The sequence below is a fragment of the Salvelinus alpinus genome, chromosome 14, assembly GCF_045679555.1.
Source record: "Salvelinus alpinus chromosome 14, SLU_Salpinus.1, whole genome shotgun sequence".
Classification (NCBI taxonomy): Eukaryota; Metazoa; Chordata; class Actinopteri; order Salmoniformes; family Salmonidae; genus Salvelinus; species Salvelinus alpinus.
The window spans coordinates 14,236,653-14,257,212 of record NC_092099.1 but is presented as its reverse complement, the minus strand read 5'-3'; the positions used below and the strand labels follow the sequence as shown (position 1 = coordinate 14,257,212).

General features: G+C 42.0%; 1 protein-coding gene across 3 annotated transcripts in view; it reads right to left on the bottom strand.

The window, feature by feature from the left end:
- b3galt1b (UDP-Gal:betaGlcNAc beta 1,3-galactosyltransferase, polypeptide 1b) overlaps nt 1–20,560 on the bottom strand; it is a 132,911-nt gene that overhangs the window by 1,824 nt on the left and 110,527 nt on the right. Inside the window, exon 1 of one of the 3 annotated variants that reach the window (XM_071340538.1) lies at nt 11,460–11,648. The exons of the other annotated variants lie outside the window; for them this stretch is intronic. The gene's annotated coding sequence lies outside the window, so the exon portion shown is untranslated. Of the gene's footprint in view, nt 1–11,459; nt 11,649–20,560 lie in introns of those variants that run through there. 3 annotated transcript variants of the gene reach the window in all.

Genomic DNA, 20,560 nt, shown 5'->3' with positions numbered 1-20,560 from the left:
ACCTTCACCAAACACAAAAAAAATGACACTACATGTTGTTGGTACAGTAATAAAGATAATATTCTTATTAATTAGTGGTAGTGATACGTTTAGAAATCTCTGGAGTTGGCATAATTGGGCAATTACTGTCTATTACAGACTAAAACAAAGTGCATGTTGCTAGTGCTAACAAAGTTCATGTTGCTAGTCCTAACAAAGTGCATGTTGCTAGTGCTTTGGCTACACACAGCATACTTGGCATACAGCTACCCACTTTATAGACCCTTGTGCTTTATAAAACACTGCAATGACGGGCCAGAGGTAGTAAATGGTAAGACTCTGCTGCACACATTTCCAATTTCAATCTAATTAACATAATGGACTATCTATTAAACAAGACCACATAGCATACTTAATGCCTATGGTAGCTATAACAATAACCGAGATACACATTCTGAAATGAAATCTGCAGTACAAAGGCGTATTAAAGTAGTGACATTGAACGTGGCACATTAAAGGACATATCATTACTAGAGTACTGTACTATGCTGGCGACACGGAAGCAACAAAAGAGAAAGCAGAATAAACATAATTGATCTTGTCTTGATATTTTTGTCCACCTGTCACTAAAAAACATTTTACAAGGTCCATTTATCCAGGCATAGCGTTTTAAGGATTTGTCTGATCTACTTTGTATCCATCAAAAAGCGAAAGGGACAGAGAAAAAAGAACCAGAACAAAGATCTCCTGACATAACTGTTTATTATTTCAGAGCTGCGCTGAGGAAGGTGCTTACTTCAAACTGCTTGTTTGTGTAATCCTTAATGTAAATCTGTGCCTCAGACAGAGACATTACAGGCTCTTTGTTATGCTCCTGCATATGATAAGCGACCTTGGCAAGCACCTGTTTAATGACACTGCAGTGAGCTGAGGACACATCTCTGCATGCTATTGATGACAGCAAATGCTCCAGAATGAGCCCCTCACAATTTGCATCTTTGGTTATTCTCCATGGAATCAAAACCTGGGGTTAAACAGCCCCCTTGAAATCAAACTGATTAAATGACTACAGTGTAAGTCAACAGCATCTACAGTGCATTCGGAAAGTATTCAGACCCCTTGACGTTACAGCCTTATTCTAAAATGTATTAAATTGTTTTTCTTTTCTCATCAATCTACACACAATACCCCATAATGACAAAGCAAAAACAGGTTTTTAGAAATGTTTGCAAATGAATAAAAAAATCAATATATAATAAACACATTTATTTCAACCTTTATTTAACTAGGCAAGTCAGTTAAGGCCTAGGAACAGTGGGTTAACTGCCTTGTTCAGGGGCAGAACAACAGATTTCTACCTTGTCAGCTTGGGGATTCAATCTAGCAACCTTTCGGTTACTGGCCCAACACTCTAACCACTCGGCTACTTGCTACTTATTCAGACCCTTTATTCAGTACTTTGTTGAAGCACCTTTAGCAGCGATTGCAGTAGTCTTCTTGGGTATGACGCTACAAGCATAGCACACCTGTATTTGGGGAGTTTCTCCCATTCTTCTCTGTAGATCCTCTCAAGATCTGTCAGGTTGGAAGGGGAGCGTCGCTGCACAGCTATTTTCAGGACTCTCCAGAGATGTTAGATCGGGTTTAAGTCCGGGGTCTGGCTGGGCCACTCAAGGACATTCAGAGACCTGTCCTGAAGCCACTCCTGCGTTGTCTTGGCTGTGTGCTTAGCGTCGTTGACCTCTTGGAAGGTAAACCTTCACCCCAGTCTGAGGTCCTGAGTGCTCTGGAGCAGGTTTTCATCAAGGATCTCTCTGTACTTTTCTCCGTTCATCTTTCCCTCGATCCTGACTAGTCTCCCAGTCCCTGCCGCTGAAAAACATCCCCACAGCATGATGCTGCCACCACCATGCTTCACCGTAGGGATGGTGCCAGGTTTCCTCCAGACGTGACGCTAGGCATTCAGGCCAAAGAGTTCAATCTTGGTTTCACCAGACCAGAGAATCTTGTTTCTCATGGTCTGAGAGTCCTTCAGGTGCCTTTTGGCAAACTCCAAGTGGGCTGTCATGTGCCTTTTATTGAGGAGTGTCTTCCGTCTGGCCACTCTACCATAAAGGTCTGTTTGGTGGAATGCTGGAAGGTTCTCCCATCTCAACAGAGGAACTCTGGAGCTCTGTCAGAGTGATCATCGGGTTCTTGGTCACCTCCCTGACCAAGACACCTTCTCCCCCGATTGCTCAGTTTGGCTGGGAGCAGCAAGCTCTAGGAAGAGTCTTGGTGGTTCCAAATTTCTTCCGTTTAAGAATGATGGAGGCCACTGTGTTCTTGGGGACCTTCATTGCTGCAGAGATGTTTTGGTACCCTTCCCCAGATGTGTGCCTTGGCACAATCCTGTCTCGGAGCTCTACGGAAAATTCCTTCGACCTCATGGCTTGGTTTTTGTTCTGACATGCACTGTCAACTGTGGGACCTTATATAGACAGGTGTGTGCCTTTCCAAATCATGTCCAATCAATTTAATTTACCACAGGTAGATTCCAATCAAGTTGTAGAAACATCTCAAGGATGATCAATGGGAAACAGGATGCCCCTGAGCTCAATTTCGAGTATCATAGCAAAGGGTCTGAATAATTATGGTAATAACACATTTCTAAAAACCTGTTTTCGCTTTGTCATTATGGGGTATTGTGTGAAGATTGATGAGGGAGTTTTTTTATTTGTAATCCATTTTAGAATAAGGCTGTAATGTAACAAAATGTGGAAAAAGTCAAGGGGTCTGAATACTTTCCGAATGTGCTGTATAGAGCTGTGTGTAGAAGAAGCTACTACAACAGCTTACTACATGGCTCCACATTTATGGAATCAATTTAAATGTCTGGCCTATACCTACTGTTTGAGAACAGATTTATCTCAGGCCACCATGTGTCCACACTAATCCTCCACATTAAACTTGCATGGACAAACGTCCCTTTAAAGATAAGACAGGTGGAAAATATTATGACAAGTAGAACAGAGGTACCGATGGTGTGAGCTTTCTGTCTTCCCGGGTCCAGAGCAGCTCTGGTTTTGGCAGTGCTCTGTCTGACTGCACTCTATGACACAGATATGCTGGTGAAGGGGAACATCGCTCAGTAATAAGCTTTTCTCCTGGAGTGGAAATGCTATCATCTATGGGGGGAATAATACACTGCTATCATGGTGCTATTACTGAGCCTACTGAAATCTCACATCTATGTACTGTATAACACCCTCATATTTTGGGACAATTCAGAGATGTCTAGATGGTGTGGAGGTACTAGACTGTGGTGTCCTTTTGCATCTATGCATTAGAACAGGTGGTTGGTGCTATAGCACATAAGGGTTCTTACATTTGTGATATTTTTTCCAACCCACACTGGGCGTCATAGGTGATAGCATATCAAGGCATTATCAATGCTTTAGAACCCCAGGTTGGTCACAGGTTGGTTTAATTCAGGCAAATCCAAGCCTGTGTGATGGGTATTCTGATAACTTCTTGACATACAGTATTTCTGCCTGTAAACAGAGACAGAGTCCAGCCTTCCAGACAAACATATTGACCTAACTAAATAACATATCAAATTTTATTTTGTCGCATGCGCCGAATAGAACTGTTGAGACTTTACCGTGAAATGCTTGCTCACGAGCCCTGCCCAACAATGCAGATTTAAAAAAGAATATAGTAACACGAGGAATAAAATAAAACACACAAGATGGTGGAAGATGGTGAGATTGGGGTGTGCTCGTTTACAGTCGTTGGTGTGCTGCACAGTATTGCAGTTTTCTACCATAGGCACCGGGAATCAACAGCTTTATCACACAATTAGAAATATATTTTATTCTACTAAAGCAAGTCTGTGAAACCTGGTTTAAACCGGTTTCAAACTGTAAAATAACCGATTCCATGTAGAAAGTACAAAAGCTTTAGGTACTGTCAAAACATTCCAAACTTATTTCAGAATTCACATCAAGATGATGGTCAACTTTAGCCTCTCGTGAGAATAAAGCTAATTCATATCAGTAGATAGTGACGATGACTAAAACCAGTGGATGGAGTGTGTTCACATATAATGTACTGTGCATGCTGTACTCTTCAATATACTCCTTGTCCTCCATGTCTGTTAAAGACAATTTGTTTTTAATTGGTCACACCACTGGTAGAACCCCAGAGAGTATATATTTCCTTTTTGGCAGCCATGACCGTCAGAAAACCCCCTCAATCTCAATCTTTCTAATCTATATCGGCCTTATCCTCACTATCCCTCCATCACAAAGTCATTACTGTACCTCCATTCTTTCCCCTAAATCATTTCTCATTCTCTTCTTTCACTATGAAAAATACACTCTGAATCTCCCTCTGTCCCCCTGATTTCCTCTTGTCCAGCTGTCTGCTGAGGATTTTCTTGAGATTGAGAAAGCTGGCAGTAACAAAGCATCAGTCTAAAGGCTCTCAGTGTGTTGCAAATACGCTATTTCTGGTGGAGACACTATTCTATTCACTGAGTTCTTCAGCCTGTTTACATTCCATACATCCTATTTATTGAATAAATGTGCCTTCAATGTTAAAAAGCCAACTGAACCAATTGCTTAATCAGCGTTATTCTGCGAGTTGAGTGGACTTCAAAAGGACAAGAACTTGAGCCTGTGTGTTAACGATTGTTTACTCAACAAACTCCGCTCAAAGTGAGCTGAATTTGAACAAGCTTGTTGAGTAAAATTACAAACGTATCTTTGCTCAAAACCACGCCCATTATTATCATATTTCCCAGCATTCTCTATTACAGGTTGAATCTCTGCTTCCTCCTGCATGCATTGCAGCCTACCTCAGTCTCACCACTGAGCGCCACTTCACTGTCTCTCACTAGCCTACTCTCTGTAACTAAAAGTTATTATGAGAACTTAGTAGCCAATGTTTTGCTACTGCTGAGGTAGGCTCCGTATAACGTTGGCTTCTTACTTCTTCCTTCTTGCTGATTGAGTCCTTCAACGTTACTGCAATATAAGTTTCTGCTGGCAGCTAGCTATCTGACTGACATACACTATATATACAAAAGTATGTGGACAACCCTTCAAATTAGTGGATTCGGCTATTTCAGCCACACCCGTTGCTGACAGGTGTACACAATTGAGCACACAGCCATGCAATCTCCATAGACAAACATTGGCAGTAGAATGGCCGTACTGAAGAGCTCAGTGACTTTCAACGTGGCACCGTCACAGAATGCCACCTTTCCAACAAGTCAGTTCGTCAAATTTCTGCCCTGCTAGAGCTGCCCTGGTCAACCGTAAGTGCTGTTATTGTGAAGTGGAAACGTCTATGAGGAACAATGGCTCAGCCGCGATGTGGTAGGTCACACAAGCTCACAGAGTGGGACTGTCGAGTGCTGAAGCGTGTAGCGTGTAAAAATCATCTGTCCTTCACTGCAACACTCACTACCGAGTTCCAAACTTCCCTCTGGAAGCAACGTCAGCACTTTTCGTCGGGACCTTCATGAAATTGTTTTCCATGGCCGAACAGCTGCACTCAAGCCTAAGATCAACATGCACAATGCCAAGCTTTGGCTGGAGTTGATGTAAAGCTCTCCGCCATTAGACTCTGGAGCAGTGGAAACGAGTTCTCTGAAGTGATGAATCACGCTTCACCATCTGGAGGTCTGACGTACAAATCTGGCTTTGGCAGATGTCAGGAGAATGCTACCTGCCCGAATGCATATTGCCACCTGTACAGTTTGGTGGAGGAGTAATACTATTCTGGGGCTGTGATTCATGGTTTGGGTTAGGCCCCTTAGTTCCAGTGAAGGGAAATCTTAAAGCTACAGCATACAATGACATTGTAGACGATTCTGTGTTTCCAACTTTGTGGCAACAGTTTGAAGAAGGCCATTTCCTGTTTCAGCATGATAATGCCCCCGTGCACAAAGCGAGGTCTCGACGAACAGGTGTCCACATACTGTTGGCCATGTAGTGTATCTACTGTATTACCAGTTGTGCGCTCGTTCTCCGAGAGTATTTTTTTGTTTGTTTGGGGGATGTCTGTAGACACGTCAGGAGTCGCGGGCGGTTTTAAAATTGCCTTCTGTCCGGCATCTCGCAAACACACTGTCAGCAGCGTTTCTACTTGAGCAGACGGGTAGTTTGTTTCATGTCCGGGAGGCAAATCCAGGGGACGCAGGTGACCAATAAATAACCAAATAACCACTGTTCATGATTCCAATCGTTCGCAAATAGGCAGGCGCGATTAGTCCGATCAAGAATATAAGCGTTCTGTGCTTTGATCAACTCTGGAAGCAATATTTAGATGTTGACCCGTAATTGATTTTCTTTAATGTATACAATATACAGTATATATATTTTATTATAAAACATGTCAGCGGTCTGCACCTCGGCGTCTTCACATGTAGTTACGGACCCGATTATTTTCAGCTTGTAAATTCCATTCTTTCTTGGCTATAAAACATAGAAGTACATCTCATCTCTCGTCAACCTGAAAAGTTAACGCAAAGAATGTCTGGACAAAGACATCCCAGTAGCACAAGGTCTGCCTGCAATGCTCCCCGACACACTTGTACGCATGGAACCATTTCCCAGCTACATTCGGCCCCTGTGCATTAAAATCATTGAATTGTCCCTGAATCTGCTGTCAGTGATTTGTTGCAACAGAAAAACTATTGTCTTTTCAATTACTTAATAATTCACTGATAGATGTGCTTAGTTACAGTAAGATGGCACTACAATGTGCAATGCTAGACCTAATTCAATGAGAGTAATATCCAATGCATCTCAGGCTGAACTGTGCAGGGTCGCATTAGTAGTCCAGCCATGAAATAGTTCCTTGCTAGCAGATGTAGAGAGCCTGAGTGACTACAGCCCATACTCATGCCAACTTCCAAGCATGATGTACGTGACTCAGCAGGCAAATTACACTGTGTTCATAATATTAGCCACGATAGTGTTTTTGAATACACACATAATTTCTACAATTGAAGGGATCTATCCACATTTAGAATGTCTAAAATCAAATCCAGCTTGATTGAGAGACAGAGGCTTTTAGTTGCCATGGCAGCATGCTGAAGTCAACAGCAAAAAGGGGGTAAGCTAGGGGGCATGAATCTGAGAGAGAGTACCCAGCAGCACTTATACAGAATGATCCGAACAGCTCTTAAAGACTCACTTTAACAGTCCTACAGTGTAATTATGTGTTCCAGCGCCACTGCACTTCACTAAGCAATGCCTACCGGTGACACATTGCCATTTTAAGTTGATTAAGTAAAGTGGCAATAAAAGGTTGCTCTTTTACATTCATGGCTCAGTCATTGACTCTCCTAAGTGTTTGGAGACTGGGGGCCAAAATGGAAAAAGTAAGTAAATGTGCCTTACCAGCATTTTTCGGAAATGACCAAGGAAGAACTTTCTGTACTGTGAAAACCTAGCAAAACTTATGCCAATTCCTGTGGCAATAGTATTTCTTCAACCAGACCTGAGCCAGATAGATCTACTGGTAGATCAGAGTCTGTCATCTCATTCTAGATTTCTTAACAGGGGTTTTCATTATAGCATTTCAAGTCATCCAAAACATGGACAATTTTGCATCCACCACCATTTCAACCATTTCACCACCATTTCGAATCAATACGACTTTGCAGGGGGTTCTAAACAACGAATAACAGAACAGCTTGTATAGTAGATTCTCTGGCATTGCATTTTCCCCTGTTTGTATGCATTGGTATGTTTTCTGCTGCTGTATGTTTGTCCGGTCTGTGTCGGTGTATTAGTCTCTGTTTAGATTACTGTAGCGTGTAGCGTGGGCAGCCAGCCAGAGTTTATTACTCCAATCCATCTCCATAATGCTGGATGTCATGCAGAGAGCCAATCATAATGTCTGCTATATGACTGGACCAGGCGGCTGACTGTCTGTCAGAGAGGACACTATAAGAAAAAGACAACTCTTTCCTGTTTAGACACAGACACACACATTGCTGCAGGCGCTTTAACCATACTGAACTGGAATGGAGCCGGTAGGCAACACCTCACAGACTCAAGCAAAATTGTGAAATAATTAGTCAAAGCAATGAAAATAGACTCAATTTATCAAGATTTCTTTTATAACAAGGGGTAAATCTGTGTTAGGAACGCAATACAAAGGCGACCATTCATCACAAAGTGACATGCCTTTCTCCCAGGCTGCAGGTGGAGTGTTTTGAACACTGGTTTGTAAAAAGGGCTATTATACAGTCCTCTGTACACAACAAGTCATTACTTGATTTATAGCCCCATGCAGATTTATGGACACAACTTTCGAATGTTTTTGCAATAACCACGTCTCTCTCTAATAGGTGCCAGATTCTATTAACTGGTCCACACATTACAGGGAAAGGTTGCACCTAAATCTTTCTTGACCACCTTTCTTCTCACAATCTTTTTTCAAAGGACCTACAGAAACTACTTTGTCGATCGAACCAGACTGTCAATTATATACAGGACCTGTTTTCATGAGTATGTTTTCCAGCTATTTCTCTATCCTCCATTCTAATCATTGTGTATCACAATTCCATGTGAGCCTGGCTGTTGCTTTACATTTACACATCAAAGCATTATACCAGCTCTCCTGATATAACATGATGTATGAAGGTCTTTCTCAGGGTTGGATTCCTACAGTATTTATAATTTTTCTTCAGAATTTTGAATATAAATTGTGTTGATAAGACTACTGGCATGATACATGGCTCTGTGTTTTCTCATGATAACACATAATTGGATGATTACTGGTATGAAATACTGATGGCGAAACAGCCTGGCAGAGAAGAGATGTGATAAAAACTATATGGAAGTTGACAGGGTGCAGCACAGCATGTGGTGAGTTTTAAAGAGATTATCTGGTACTTTTGTATACTTTTTAGCCAGTAGTTCTGAAAGTAGGGCCCACAAGCTAAAGGTGGTCCCCGAAAATCGCGTACTGCGTCACATACAGTGCATTTTGAAAGTATTCAGACCCCTTCCCTTCCTCCAAATTTTGTTATGTACAGCCTTATTCTAAAATTGATTAAATTAATTGTTTTCCTCATCAATCTACACACAATATCCCATAATGCTAATGTATTCAAAATAAAAAACAGAAATACCTTATTTACATAAGTATTCAGACTCTTTGCTATGAGACTCGAAAACTGAGCTCAGCAACCAAATGTGGAAAGGTAACAAAATGAGGAAAAAGTCAAGGGGTCAGAATAGAACTGATTCCACAGCCTATTCCATCACAGTCTACAAATGTTCCAATAGACAGACCTTGTGAAATCTATTGTTCCTGGTGAGATAAATGGCTTTGGTGTGGAATACGTTTTGTCAGACAGCTGAACGTGGTTCTGAAGAAAGTGACTGTAACGGCTGTCGTCTTCCTCCTCGCCTGAGGAGGAGAAGTTTGAAGGATCAGAGGACCAATGCGCAGCGTGGTAATTGTTAATCTTATTTAATGGAAGTGAACAACTCAAAATACAAAAACAACAAAGGTGAAAACCGAAACAGTTATATCTGGTGCAGACACACAAAGACTGAAAACAACCACCCACAAAACCCAACACAAAACAGGCTACCTAAATATGGTTCCCAATCAGGGACAACGATTGACAGCTGCCTCTGATTGAGAACCATATCAGGCCAAACACAGAAAACCAACACAGAAATAGAAAACATAGATTACCCACCCAACTCACGCCCTGACCACACTAAAACAAAGAAAATACAAAAGAACTATGGTCAGAACGTGACAGTGACACAGCTGACTGTGCTGGTGCTTTGAGTTGCAACTTTCAGCAGTCATGAAATGATGACGGTAGCTTTATCTCTGTGTATCTGTCAGTGTATTGTACGTTCTGACAATGGACTGGACGGCAGGTTATTTGTCATCAAACTTCTGAAACGTGAAGTTTAAGGGTATCAATAGAGCAGGTAGTGGTTTATGTTTTCTTGAGTGTACATGGACATCTCGAAAAATATGCACAACGTTTAAAATGACATCTCGCTCCATGTTCCACTGTGTCATATTACACTACACGTCTGGGTAACATGATGATCTCTCTGTTTGCCCCCTCCATGCACTAGTGGTCTTCACGGGTCCACCCGAACACGAATACCCGAGACCCGACCCAGGATCCAAACTTTTCCCTCGGGTCCGGGTCGGGTCCTGTTTAATCGTCATCGGGTCTTGGGTCTATGTAACTACAGCTGATAGACCCAGCTGTCTAACAGACCACGGCCTGCATATCCTATAGCATAGTTATTTGACGCTAATAAGGTGAATTTATTGACTAATAGAAGGCCTAGCCAACATATTAGCTGACAACATCATGAAAACGATGTACGCACTTTCATGGGGCAGAAGACAGCATGATGTTGTGATTCTGGATGGCCAGATTGCCAGCAAGAATGACAAGAAGCTGCCATGTGGAGAATCGCAAGTGGCTCGTTTCAGCTCGTTTCATCTTGTTCTTGATACCATCTCTTGTTTTGAGGTGTTTTGACGGATTTCATGTCAATGCTAATATGATAAAAATTCTCTGGCCAGCTAACCACCAACTGTAATGACGTATTTGAAAGACAACATGTGCTCACTGTGCAAATGTGTGTTTTCAATCAATATTGGAGACGAAATATAGCTTACATGTTGTCAACAATCTAAGCAGATCCCGTCTGTTTTGCCCCATAGTTGCGCATATGTCAGTTTTGTTGCTAAACAACCAACCCATCTATAAAGACCTATTCATTAAACAGAAGAGCAACTTTGCTGATAAGTCTTTGCTGTCACTCGGGTCCAATCGGGTTTGATTGTTATCGGGTCCGTTCGGGTCCGCGTCTGAGAAGACCTCTACCATACACTCAGAGGAAGGGATGCAAAACTAATGACGTTCAGATACGATGTGAATCAAATTATCAATATCACCGTCTTCAAAAATGAACCCTCCTCTCTTATTTGTTGCTCTATCACTTTTATATTAGGGAAATATTATAATTTACATATTTTATGCTTACAGCACGGAAAACACGAGGGAAAATATACCAGGCAATTAAACTAGCGAAGCCACATAAAGCTAAATGAAATTGATCGCAAAAGACTGAGAAAAACAAGCTCATAAAATTGGAATCACTGTTACATTATTCCATACAGAGATAATTCAAGTCTCACAGGCAATATTCATCTTGGAGGAGAGTTTATGACAGTTTAAAAGCTTGGCACTCCGCTGTGCTGCATCTCTGCCACCCCTACTGTAAAGCCCCGAGGTGAATTAGTCAGCGTTCAGTTGAGGCTGGTACACTCCAGAATGGAACCCCTCTTTATGGTACAATATTCATGCTAAAAGGCCTGCCATAACAACGGCTATTAGTCTGAACTAATAACAAACCCATCAACATGCTTGTTATGTGACTTGTTAGCACTGCTTGAAGCGTAATGGAAAAGGTACCAATACTCACTGTGATTCTACCCCACCAGGGTTGGTTCCTATTTTAGAGCCATTATTCTCTAAAAAATGACGGTATTCAAGTAGTAAAAAATATGAGAGGTGCCAGTTTTATGTACTGTACACGCGAGCACCAGCGCATTTCAACCACTGCTTGTATGTTTCTGTATAACGAAGTGCAAAAACAGGACGACCGTATCAATTAGCAAGTGTAAGGTCAACTAGAACCTCTAAATGGAAAAGGAAACCAAGGGAGGAAATGTGTAACTTACTGACTGGGTTTCAAATATCTCCACAACACTTACACTCCTGTCAGTGACCTTCTCCTCCCTGCAGCCACCCCAGCTGCTGATACACATCAACTGGGTGATGGGAGTCACAAGCACCAACCTAACCGTCTGCATGACTCAAGACAGTCCCCAAATCCAGAATGAATTCAAGGCAAGTCATGGTATTATACAGAGCCATGATCGGATCTGAAATTACTCAAGTAAACAGCAGAATTAGCTTTAAAAACAAATACAACAGCACAACGCCTCTCCCCTTTCTCTCCTAAATAACTATTAGGCAGATGTGTATGTACTGATGTTTGGGTAACTGTCACCAATGTGTGTAACTGTCAGTGGGAACTTAAAAAAATAAAAATATACAGTTGAAGTCGGAAGTTTACATACACCTTAGCCAAATACATTTAAACTCAGTTTTTCACAATTCCTGACATTTAATCCTAGTAAAAATTCCCTGTCTTATTTAGTATCACCACTTTATTTTATGAATGTGAAATGTCAGAGTAATAGTAGAGAGAATTATTTATTTCATATTTGATTTCTTTCATCACATTCTCAGTGGGTCAGAAGTTTACATACACTCAATTAGTATTTGGTAGCATTGCCTATAAATTGTTTAACTTGGGTCAAACATTTAGGGTAATCTTCCACAAGCTTCCCACAATAAGTTGGGGGAATTTTGGCCCATTCCTCCTGACAGAGCTGGTGTAACTGAGTCAGGTTTGTAGGCCTCCTTCCTCGCACACGCTTTTTCAGTTCTATTCACACATTTTCTATAGGATTGAGGTCAGGGCTTTGTGATGGCCACTCCAATAACTTGACTTTGTTGTCCTTGGGCCATTTTGCCACAACTTTGGAAGTATGCTTGGGGTCATTGTCCATTTGGAAGATCCATTTGCCACCAAGCTTTAGCTTCCTGACTGATGTCTTGATTTTTCTTCCTCATGTTGCCATCTATTTTGTGAAGTGCACCAATCCTTCCTGCAGCAAAGCACCCCCACAACATGATGCTGTCACCCCTGTGCTTCATGGTTGGGATGGTGTTCTTTGGCTTGTAAGCCTCCCCCTTTTTCCTCCAAACATAACAATGGTCATTATGGCCAAACAGTACGATCTTTGTCCCCATGTGCAGTTGCAAACCGTAGTCTGGCTTATTTATGGCGGTTTTTGGAGCAGTGGCTTCTTCCTTGCTGAGCGGCCTTTCAGGCTATGTCAATATAGGACTCGTTTTACTGTGGATATAGATACTTTTGTACCTGTTTCCTCCAGCATCTTCACAAGGTCCTTTGCTGTTGTTCTGGGATGGATTTGCACTTTTCGCACCAAAGTACGTTCATCTCTAGGAGACAGACCGCATCTCCTTCCTGAGCGGTATGACGGCTGCTTGGTTCCATGGTGTTTATACTTGCGTACTATTGTTTGTACAGATGAACGTGGTACCTTCAGGCATTTGGAAAGGATGAACCAGACTTGTGGAGGTCTACAATTTTTTTCTGAGGTCTTGGCTGATTTCTTTTGATTTTCCCATGATGTCAAGCAAAGAGGCACTGAGTTTGAAGGTAGGCCTTGAAAAACATCCACAGGTACACCTCCAATTGACTCAAATTATATCAATTAGCCTGTCAGAAGCTTCTAAAGCCATGACATCATTTTCTGGAATTTTCCAAGCTGTTTAAAGGCACAGTCAACTTAGTGTATGTAAACGTCTGACCCACTGGAATTGTGATACAGTGAATTATAAGTGAAATAATCTGTCTGTAAACAATTTTGTAAAAATGACTTGTGTTATGCACAAAGTAGATGTCCTAACCGACTTGCCAAAACTATAGCTTGTTAACAAGAAATGTGTGGAGTGGTTGAAAAACGAGTTTTATTGACTCCAACCTAAGTGTATGTAAACTTCCGACTTCACCTGTATATATATTTGTGTAGTTCAGTCCTTGAACTGTTCTTGTCTATCAATGTTGTGTATTATGTCATGTTTTATGCTTTGTGTGGATCCCAGGAAGAGTAATAAAATACTAAGACCAGGTTAGCACATCGCGCTAAAGCCTAGGTCTCAGCCAAGGTAACTCATCTTCAGGTGTCAGGTTACTTATGTTGAACCACCTTCGCTACCCATGCTGACTAGCAGCAGGAGGCTAAGACCAACCACACAAAGAGAGACTATAATATAATATAATATGTTCACTTGAGAGCCCAGTACAGTAGTCAATTCACAGCCTCAGCAATCTAATAGCTGGACACAATCCCTAGAGAATATTTAATTGGCTGAGCATGCCCAGAAACACACCTATCAGAAGGTATGTTCTTTAGGATCACCTTGCATAAGTCAGGTCTTCAAAGTAAAACAAGAGTGAAACATAAAAGCATGTCTGAAAAGTTTGGGGATCAGGTACCATCTGACTGCAGTGCAGATAAGTCTTCAGTACAGATAAGTCTACAGTATTGGACATACCTATTCATACTTGCCCTTTTTATTCACGTATTTCAAAATACACACAGAACAGGGGCATGGCTTGGCTTAAATCAAAGTCTGTCAGTTAGTTATTCGATGCATCACTGTGAATAAATCTTAATCCTCTTAAATAAGCTTCTACACACAACTACAAAGGACCCACAGATAGGATCCTCTTTAAGTGGAATGAGTGGGGCTATTAAATTCCCTCCCCAGCAGCATCACTTATTCAGCCACGATGCTAGGCAGAACATGCAGATCCTATCAAGACCCACTTGGTGGGAAATCTGTTGTTGCTAATTTTAAGCATGGCACAGCAGAGGCTGTAAATAAATCATTAGGCACGTCTGAAACAATAAGGCTCATCTCCCAGGCTGCACTGTGGGACAGGTGGTGGTGTCGAGCTGTGTGCTGGAGACCGCTCTGTCTGTCTGGAGAGATGAGTCAGAGATCCAAACTCCCAGACCTTCTTATTTTACCCTTATTTAACCAGGTAAGTTGACTGAGAACACATTCTTCAACACATTCAGACCTGCTGTTTTCAACTCTCTAGAGACCGCAGGAGCGGTAGAGATACTTTTAATGATCGGCTATGAAAAGTCAACTGACATTTACTCCTGAGGTGCTGACTTGCTGCACCCTCGACAACTACTGTGATTATTATTATTTGACCATGCTGGTCATTTATGAACATTTGAACATCTTGGCCATGTTCTGTTATAATCTCCACCCGGCACAGCCAGAAGAGGACTGGCCACCCCTCATAGCCTGGTTCCTCTCTAGGTTTCTTCCTAGGTTTTGGCCTTTCTAGGGAGTTTTTCCTAGCCACCCTGCTTCTACACCTGCATTGCTTGCTGTTTGGGGTTTTAGGCTGGGTTTCTGTACAGCACTTTGAGATATCAGCTGATGTACGAAGGGCTATATAAATTTGATTTGATTCTCATTTACAGCAACAACCTGGGGAATAGTTACAGTGGAGTGGGGAAGAACGAGCCATGATGGTATGAGGGCCAGATTGGGAATTTAGCCAGGACACCGGGGTTAACACCCCTACTCTTAAGATAAGTGCCATGGGATCTTTAGTGACCACAGAGAGTCAGGTCACCTGTTTAACATCCCATCCGAAAGAAAGCACCCTACACAGAGCAATGTCCCCAATCACTGCCCTGAGGCATTGGGATATTCTTTTTTTTGTTAGACCAGAGGAAAGGGTGCCTCATACTGACCCTCCAACACCACTTCCAGCAGAATCTGGTCTCCCATCCAGGGACTGATCAGGACCAACCCTGCTTAGCTTCAGAAACAAGCCAGCAGTGGGATGTAGGGTGGGATGCTTCTGGCGTAAGAGAACCTATAAACCCTTTATCAACCCCCTTAACCCTCTGGTATCAGATGCCTGTGACATATTGTATCTGCTGTTCTCCTTCCACCAGGGTTGAGCTGCTCTGTGGAGACCTGCTTCCAAACACAGAGCTGGATCCCTGCCGGGATGAGGCCAACACTTGTGCTGCTGCCCACTGATCTTTGTTCTCCTCCCCCAGGGCCTACTGTGTCCAAAAATGCACCGAGCCAAAAGAGGTGTCATGGACATCCTATTTATTAATAGTAGAGCTCACCTTGACAGTACACCTCTCCACTCCACCTCTCTCTTCTGTCTGCCCTGAATGGCCTTACAACAAGTGAACATTTGTGGCACATATCATACTTTAATTTGATCTTACTTTATAATAACAGGACTCTGGTGAAGGCTGTGTGTAGCAGTGTAGGCCTATGTAGAGTATTGTCTCAGCGTAATGCACCGCTGGCCTGACAAGAGGAAGCCCAGACCACTGCAGGGAACTGTAGCATATTACTCCAAGGGAAAACAACAGCATGCTAGAGAAATGAACAGCTAAGTTTTTCATCATTACTAGTGCCCTGTGCAATTACCCACCATGCACTGCTCAACTTAATGAAGAGACAAGCACTGTACGCCATAATAACTAAATTTCTATAATTACAACAGGATGATGACAGATGGTTATATGTGAAGACATTACCCAGCTAACACATAACGTTCTGAGAACCATATGTTTCTTAGGTGGGGATTTCAGTACTTCAGCATAACGTTTCCTACAGATTTCCTCATGGTTCTATTTAAAGTAATGTTCTCAAATTGTTCAGAAAATGTTAAACAACGTTCTTCTGTGGGAATTTCAGTACTTTTTTGCAGGTTTCCTCATGGTTCTGTTTAAAGTCATGTTCTCAGAACATTAAGAAAACTTTCCATAAATACCACAAAAAAACATCAGTAATGTTTGAAGAACATTCTAAGAATGTTATTTAAACACATATACTGTACATTCCATTCTCAGCATCAACAAAGCTCTCTCTATCCTCTATCTTGTTAAGTGTGTTCAGGTGTGTTGGCCATGCCCACTAACACCTGATCTTAATGAGTGCTTGTTTCTTTTAAATGGGGTCTTTTTGAATAGACTAACATTAACAACATTGTATGAGTTAAAAAAACATGGCATGCTAGCTCCATCCTGGTGGTGCTGTGGACTCATTTCATGGATAGGGAACAGAAGATCCTAGGTTCCAATATCCCTGATGCCGTGCCACAATAAAAACGCATGATTAATGCCTAGGCAAATTAATTTCTATATGTGCTTAGAGTTCAAAACACTTAACCCAAACTAAGCTAGCAGTGCTATTAAAAGTCTTATCAAAACATGTTCTCAGGACGTTATTTAACTGTTTGGTCCACCAGCCACTCTGGCAGGTAGATGAAAATTGACAGTGCATTCGGAAAGTATTCAGACCCCTTCACTTTTAGCACTTTTTGTTACGTTACAGCCTTATTCTAAAATGGATCAAATAAAAACATTTCCTCATCAATCTACATACAATACCCCATAATGATAAAGTGAAAACAGGTTTTTAGAAATGTTAGCAAATTTATAAAATAAAAAACCCAGAAAAAACGTATTTACATAAGAATTCAGGACCTTCGCTATGAGACTTGTTGTTTTCATTGAGATGTCCTTGAGATGTTTCTAAAACTTGGTTTAAGTCCACCTGTGGTAAATTCAATTGATTGGACATGATTTGGAAAGGCACACACCTGTCTTTATAAGGTCCCACAGTTGACAGTGCATGTCAGATCAAAAACCAAGCCATGAGATCAAAGGAATTGTTTGTAGAGCTCCAAGACAGGATTGTGTCGAGGGACAGATTTAGGCAAGGGTACGAAAAAACGTCTACAGCATTGAATGTCCCCAAGAACACAGTGGCCTTCATCATTCTTAAATGGAAGAAGTTTGGAACCACCAAGACTCTTCTGAGCAACCGGGGGAGAAGGACCTTGGTCAGGGAGGTGACGAAGAACCCGATGGTCACTCTGACCAAGAACCCGATGGTCACTCTGACAGAGCTCCAGAGTTCCTCTGTTGAGATGGGAGAATCTCTGCAGCACTCCACAAATCAGGCTTTTATGGTAGAGTGGCCAGACGGAAGCCACTCCTTAGTAAAAGGCACATAACAGCCGCTTGGAATTTGCCAAAAGGCAACTAAAGGACTCTCAGACCATAAGAACAAGATTCTCTGGTCTGATGAAACAAGATTGAACTCTTTGGCCTGAATGCCAAGGGTCATGTCTGGAGGAAACCAGACACCGCTCATCACCTGGCCAATACCATCCCTACGGTGAAGAATGCTGGTGGCAGCATCATGCTGCTGGGATGTTCATCAGCGGCAGCGACTGGGAGACTAGTCAGGATCGAGGGAAAGACGAACGGAGTAAAGTATGAAAACCTGCTCCAGAGCGCTCAGGACCTCAGACTGGGGCGAAGGTTTACCTTCTAACAGGACAACGACCTTAATCACACAGCCAAGACAACGCAGAAGTGACTTGGGGACAAGTCTCTGAATGTCCTTGAGTGGCCCAGCCAGAGCCCAGATTTGAACCCGATCAAACATCTCTGAAAATACCTAAAAATAGTTGTGCAGCGACGCTCCCCATCCAACCTGACATAGCTTGAGAGGATATGCAGAGAAGAATGGGAGAAACTCCACAAATACAGGTGTGCCAATGTCACGCCCTGACCTTAGAGATCCTTTTTATGTCTCTATTTTGGTTTGGTCAGGGCGTGAGTTGGGGTGGGTATTCTATGTTCTATGTTGTGTATTTCTTTGTGTTTGGCCGGGTGTGGTTCTCAATCAGAGGCAGCTGTCTATCGTTGTCTCTGATTGAGACTTAGGTATACTAAGTATACTGATACTTAGGTAGCCCTTTTTTCCACCTGTCTTGGTGGGAAGTTGACTTTTGTTTAGGGCACATCGCCTGTAGCTTCATGGTTTGTTTTTGTAGTGTTTGTTGTTTTTGTTCGGCGTCATTTTTATTCAATAAAGAAATTGTACGCTCACCACGCTGCACCTTGGTCCTCTTTTTCCAACGGCCGTGACAGCCAAGCTTGTAGCGTCATACCTAGGAAGACTCGAGGCTGTAATCATTGCCAAAGGTGCTGTTTTCGCTTTGTCATTATGGGGTATTGTGTGTAGATAGATTTTTACATTTTTAATTTAATCCATTTTAGAATAACGTTGTAACGTAACAAAATGTGCTAAAAGTGAAAGGGTCTGAATACTTTCCGAAGGCACTGTGAATTGCCAAGAAACACGAGGACAGTCTCACTTTGTAGACTTTAGACTAAATTAGACCAACTTTCTTTCCTGTGCGCAGTGCCTCCAAAAATCTATCATCAGCACCACTCTGTGCACACAGCTCCCTTGCTAGACAGTCTTCCTACGCAAGGTGGGATATAGGATTCATATTTCTTTGTGCGATTAGTAGTTATGAAACAAAACAGCAGAAATACTTTGAAAACGTGCTCATACTTGACTTTTGACTATTTTTATTAGAGAATGTAACGCTCGCTAGAGCCCTGCAAATTGACCACCCCCAACGTGGCTGGTTAAAATAGACATTCTTAACAGCCAATACCAAAATCTACCCGCATTTGGTGGGTGGCGGGTGTTCATTTTATGCTCTGTGTATATCCCATCATGCTGATGATGGATGTCTAAATGAGGCCAGACTCAAGGCCTGCCCGCTCATTACAGTTCGTTTACACTAGCGTGTGGTAAATTTCAGGATTAGGCGGCAGATTGTTGAGGGCGGCATTTTCTGAGCTAAACTGACCAAGACCCGTCATTCAGGCTGTTTTGAGCTCCATCTGTTTAGCAAAAAAAAAAAAATATATATATTTATTTTTGTGTGCCTGTTTTGCATGTTATTTTGGGATTAATACATGTCACATATCAGTTTGCAAATAATGTAAAACAAAATAATATTAGAGGTATGGTCTCTTTTTTGCTTTCTTGAGTAACGCAGCTCCAAAATGCAGGTGTTTCCGCCTAGCTCAGTGCTTTCTGTGGTGGTGGGGCAGCCAGCGAAAAATATGGGTTGGTAAAGTTCTCTAGTTGCGCCGTGATTGGCTCCGTGTTCTGTCACTTATGGTCTATGGGTAGAGCTCGAAAATTCAAGCCCCTTGGATGCTGGCATAGAGTTACATTAGAAGTGCCCATCCAAGAACGCTCAAATTCATTGGCCACAGATAAAATGATGTCAAATCACGTTATATCTACAGTAGCTTTGATTGGACTGATCCAAAATCTTAGCTAGCAAGCTAGCAGTCATCATCGTGAATCAAGACAATTTGCTGGCAAATCCTTTTCAATCCTTGTCATATGAAGAGACATTCTTAAGAGAAACTATAGATAAAACGTATCGGTGCTCATCGGCCTTTGGACATAAATATTACACAACAAGTTGGAAATCGCAAATTCAACAATGAGTGGTTTGGAAGGAATCAGTGGTTAACTGCAAGCATTGAAAAGCAATCACTAGCCTACTATTCAGTTGAGTGGTTGTGTGGTCCAAGTCTGGGTTTAAGGGTCTCTTTTCCAAGCTTAAAAGGATAAACATTCAACATTGGCCATGCTGTCAATCCAGCATGACTTCTGTCGCATTCAAAACAACTGGAAACTCGGAACTGGGAAATCTCAGACGTCAGTGAGTTCAAGACAACTGGGAACTCAGGAAAAAAAACAAGCTCCGACTGGGAAAATACGATGATCCAACTTGGAATTCCAAGTCGGGAACTTTGGCCTCTTTCTAGAGCTCTGACCTGAAAATCACTGACATCATGATTCGTCCTTGTTTTTTCGGAGTTCCCAGTTGTCTTGAAAGCACCATAAATCCAGAGAATGCCAGACTTTGATGCCAAAATTTGCCCACGAAGGACCGCCGTGCCACCTTCCTGTTCAAGTGAGCACAACACAACAAGGTGAGTCCAAAAATGTCTTGTATGCTTCTGTATACATTTT